The sequence below is a fragment of the Pelmatolapia mariae genome, linkage group LG7, assembly GCF_036321145.2.
Source record: "Pelmatolapia mariae isolate MD_Pm_ZW linkage group LG7, Pm_UMD_F_2, whole genome shotgun sequence".
Taxonomy (NCBI): domain Eukaryota; kingdom Metazoa; phylum Chordata; class Actinopteri; order Cichliformes; family Cichlidae; genus Pelmatolapia; species Pelmatolapia mariae.
Window position 1 is genome coordinate 47,340,403 of NC_086233.1, and position 5,563 is coordinate 47,345,965.

Genomic DNA, 5,563 nt, shown 5'->3' on the forward strand with positions numbered 1-5,563 from the left:
TTGAAATATTTCCTCTATCACATTAACTTTTAGCTTTTGTCCAAGACTGGCTCAAACAAAGAAAGCATGTAGTACCTCTCTTGAGCAATAGTTCTCCAGGCTTTCTGAAAGACTTTCAAAGTTTTTCTTTAGACAGTGGCTGCTTTTTGACTCACTGTCAGTCCATTTCATTTACCTGGCCATTTTCAGAGGAATGCTTTTTTTTTTTGTTAAGTCATTTTACAACCACTGTTGTGTCTACAGATAACAGGCAATCAATTTCAAATTGTATCTGTAGGCATTAAAGATATGCATAATTTGTTCCCATGTCTTCAGTTTAGAGTCTATGAAAATGCCAGCAAGAACAGTTGACAGATATAGAATATTATTTTTGCATCAACAAAGTGATTCCAAAAGCGCTGTTAGCTAAAAACCTGCCGTGCAATGTATCCTTAAAAGGTTTGAGGAAGAAGAAGAGGACAAAGTTAGAAGTAACAGGCCTAAAAATCTATCTGCAGTATCTGAAAGTTTCCTTCAGAAACTGGAAAAATCCAGAAAGGCCTGAGAGATACATCTGGTCCTTCAGTTTTTCCATCTATTGTTCACTGAAGCCTCGTCAGAAATGAATGATAAAAAGTTGAGTTATGACAAATAACACAAGAAATGGACTGAAAATTAGTGGTAACAGGTCTTTCTGATTCAAATCATCATCAATATGTACAGAAAAAGTCAGAAGAGAGATACAACAATAAGTGTCTACAGAAATCTGTAAAACACGGTGGGGGCTGTGTCATGGTTTTGGGTTTTAAGTGCATTTCAGCCTGTGGCATCGGGGATCTTGGCAAAACTGACTAAGTTATGAACACAGAAAAGTACAAAAAGTACTTTGATTCACCGTACAAAAACATCTGGAAAGCATCTGATTGGTAAGGATGGCTTCATTTCTCAGCATGACAGTGACTCCAAACACAATGCAATGAAAACAAAGCAGGATAGAAAAACTCCTAATGTAACACAATCAGTTGTGAATTGGATTCCCAGAGCCTGGACCTCAACATTACTGAAGCAGTGTGGGATCATTTTGACAGAGAACAGAACAAAAGGCAGTCAACCTCCAAAGAAGAGCTTTGAATGTCATTCAAGAAGCCTGGAGAACTATTCCTGGAGACTACTTAAAGAAAAATACAAGATTTACTGTATTAAAATATGTTTTCACATGCTTTTTTTTTAAAATCCCATTTTCTATCCAAATACAAAGAAATGTAGGTGACTTAAAATTTTTGCACAATACTTTAAGTTAAACTAGATTTCCCCAAATCATTAAAATCACTCCGACCATTAATGTATTTCAATTAACTGAGTATTTTATTATAATACAACTTTAATCAGCAAGCATAAAAAAATAAGGGCCCACTGTCAGTTTAGCCTATGAAGTTGCTTCAGTCAGCAATCTTCCAGAACACAGAGGAAAACGTGATTTATTATTATAACAAGAAAATTGTGTCTCTGTTTGCTTACCGCTTTGGCTGAATGGTGTTTAAAAGATTTCTTATCGATCAAAACTACTTGTACTTTGTAACTATATGTTACTATTCTTGGTGGAAATCACTGCTTAAAGCAACCTCAGGCAAGAAGATGGGCTTTATTACATAAACATTTTCTATTCTTAAAATCCTGAAACTTAAAAATATAGTTTGGGGTCTATTTGGAAATTTGAAGTGAACCAAGAAAGGTAGAGTGGATTTAAAAATCTTCAAAACTGTGGAAGTTTTAGATGCACACAGCTGTAAACGACAGTTTGACCACAAATCTAATTAACTAGTTTATCTGAATTGTCACAAGAATTATTTGCTTAATGGGGGATGCTAGTGATACAAACAGGATGTGCAGAGGTCACAGAGGACAAAGTGGAGCAATCAGTAACTACCAACTGTAGACCTGTGCCATTATGGAGCAAGGAGCAGTTAGTGACTAGAGGCGGTAGTAACTACACACAGCCTGTTTCCTGAAAGTGCATGTGGGCCATGAGAGCTGGGGGGATACACCTTTGCTAAAAAAAAAAAAAAAAAAGGAAGCTTTTTCCAAGATAAGATTAAAGTTGTCAATGAAAAACAGACAGGCTGCCTGCAGCCTCATGTGAAGTGGGAGCAACCGACTAAAATGTCCCAAGCCTCAGTCTCAGGCCGACGTGTGGATAAGGCCTGAGATTACAAAGGACTTCCAAAGTTTTTAAACTTGTGACTGTGGCTTGGTGGCAATAATTACACAAGTGCGGATGACAAGATTAAGTACATAGGGTATGGCTGATTGCTGAGAAAGCACAGAATCTGCTGAAAACATCTGCCGTTGAAGAGCCTGGTGGGCAATGGGCCACTACAATTTTTGATTATCTATATCTTCATGTGATCTCTAATCATCAGAGAGGAAGGAATCTGTACTTGAGGCAAAATACAATATTTCATCTCAATTGTCAAAAAAAAAAAATCAATAAAAACATGATGAAGCCACAACAGCTAGTCTTGAGTTTAGTGGAAATCATCCCACCTCTATGAGAAGTTCGTCATTACTTCTGCTCATGTAACAGTTCCATAATTAACAGGTTGACAGCAAACACGCCTTGTCTCATTTCTGTTGATAGTTATTTTGGGAGACTGTGAGCAAATTAGAGACTATAGAGGCTTTGACTACAAAGTGCAGCATGCCATTTACAATACTCTGGTATTAACAGGATGCGATAAACAAGTGAATTGTCATGACACCAACCAGAATTCCAATAATCTTTTGCTACTGTAGCAGTCTATTGCTGCTTCTCTATGGGTCAAGACAGGCAATTGGTATCTGAATAGCTTTCAGGAACTATAGCTTATTAGTTTAAAAAGTGATCCACGTGGATCCACTTTGTCAGGCTGTGATACACTATGCAAAAACCAATTCAAGTCCATTCTGGTGGCTTTTTGGGCCATCATCTTTTTGTCTCATATTTGATTACCACTTTTTGAGCAGCCATGGAAACTGGTCAAGGAGTAGCTTCTCTGTCTTCTAGTCCCACCTTTGCCTTCAGCCATCAGCTTTTGTTCTGGTCAACTGTTTATTTGTTTGTTTTTCCTGCCTTTGTTTGGACTGCAGATTTCCTGTGTAAACTCAAGGAAACTAGATCTCTTTGCAAAAAAAAAAAGAACTCCCTTTCCAAGGTGTTTGAATGCATCTTATTGTGATTTTTTTCTCTCTCCATATGTTTGAATAATGTACCAGGAACACGCAATTAAAAGATATCTCAAATTGAAGTTGAGGGGAATACCCGCATGCGATATGTTTATGGGGCACACAGTTTCCTTCTCTGTCTCTTAATCTCATGTATTCTAATATGTAAATATCCCAGTAGGTTGCAGGAAGTCATAACTTGCATCTCTGCAAAATAATTTTGCATAAAATAGACAAAACATGAAAACGTGAGCCACTTGATTAAGACCATGCTTACACTACAGCATATCCTCTCCTCAGCCATTCTTGCAACCGCACAACAACTATAATGCTGTTGACTTGTGGTCGCTCTAAATAAAAACTTGTACTTTTTCAGAAACTTAATTACTGTAATTTCAGACCAAAAATCAAATAAATCTAGTTTTATGCTCTTGAAAGTATGCCACTGTTTACTGCTCATCCAAATGCATTTACCCCTCAAGAAAACTATGCATGCAAGTGGGATTCACTGCAGCCAAACACAGAATTCCTGCAAGCATATAGAGCTGGATCTGTGGCTTGACTTTGCGACATGTTCAGTTATTATTTGTCCACTGAACTGAAAGTAAAGAAAAACAAAATATAAGTGGCTGCATATTAACAGCATGAACAGTATGAAAGATCTGAGGGCTTCAGTTTCTTTAGTTCCTAAACTTGCTGAAGGGTTTAGCCATCCTATCGACACATGAACTGCTCCCCCATCACCCAAAAAAGGTTTTACATTACGAAAAAGTCAAATGTCACATCATCTGAGATAGTACCTGGAAAGTATGACAGGCATCTTTATGATCCACTTAATAAAGTAATGCTCCCTAAAGTGTTTTGTTTTAATTTTTTTTTTTACAACACCACCATAAATATCTCATTATCCTCTAAATGCGACGAGATATGTGACTAAAACAGGCTTGAACATTCAGGTCTAGCCAGTCCAGCATTTTTGAACTCAGGCAAAAAGGCACTTCAAAAACAATTAGTTGGCTGAAATTCTATCGATCGGCTCTGGTGCCGGGCTAACAGTGGAAACATGCACGCTGTCTTCCTCTCACGTGTTGTGCTGTAACTTGTGCTTTCTTGCTATTTTTTCCTTCACTTTTTGGCCTATTCTGTCCTATTTTCAAATCAGTTTTAAATGAGGGAGGAAAATATAGACCAGAAATAGATCAAATATCTCTAAATACATCTAAAACTCTTAAAATGAGCTCTGATGCTAAAATGAGACACATCACAAATAAAGATAAGAAAGAAAAGTATTTTAAGGTTTCTTTTGTATAGGGACTAATTGGCTAGAGTGAGATCATGTGATACCTCATTTAGATAAGCTTCAATCTATAATATGAAAACATATGCAGCTCTGATGGACAGAGAAGCGACAGTGAAAAAGGGTGACATGAGTGTGATCCACTTGAGCTCACTGTGTTGTGAGAAGAAAGGTTGACCCGCTTTGAGCTCCCTAAACCTGCTCTTACTTTAGATGCTTTCAGACTGTCAGAGCTACGTGCTGGTCACTGGGCCATAACCCTGGTTAGCTAAATATATAGTGTCAATCTGAATAAGAGCATGAGCCATAAAGGTGATAGGGCATGGAATTAAATTGATACAAGCTGTTGCATTTGTGTTTCAAGTTTCCAAAGCCTCTCTAAAATATGAGTACTTTTAAGATTCTGTTTTTAAGATTCCAATATGACACACAATCCAGATTTGGCAGAATTTGGACAGAAAACTCAAATCTTTTTTTAGGACTCATGAGTTAAAACCATATCATAGTTCATGCATTAACACTGCTGTGTGAAACATAAGTATACTTAAAATTATTATTACAGTAATCAACCTTTTTGCATAACTTTGAGCAGCACAAGCCTGAATCGTTTACTGTTGTTTCGTGCGTGTCCAAGCACTTGTGCATGGGTGGATAGCTAAGCAACAGCTTTTTGGGGTTATTAGGCTGACAGACTTACCTTCCATAAGTCTTTGTGGCAAGAGGGACAAACGAGTTTGTAAGCTGGTGTAGATTTCTCTACTTCTGTGCAGCACAGAAGTAGAGAAATTGAAAGGTGAGCTTTCTTGATTAGTTAAAATAAAGACCAAAGTAAACTTTAGGTAAAGCCGACAAATCTTATTCAGTAGGTTTCACCCCCTAAACTAAGAGTTAAGGTAAGAGTTAAACTCCCAGGAGTATTTGTCCACTATGCTGGAGGGACTAGCCCGTCTCTGCTGGAATGGTGGGGGCTGCTCGTTTAAGCCAATAAGCAGTAAGCAACGCTAATGTCATTTTACTGTGACCGCTGAGAGGAGCACCACAGCGCACCGCGCGCCGCTGAAACGACTGGGATGTGGTGACAGAGAA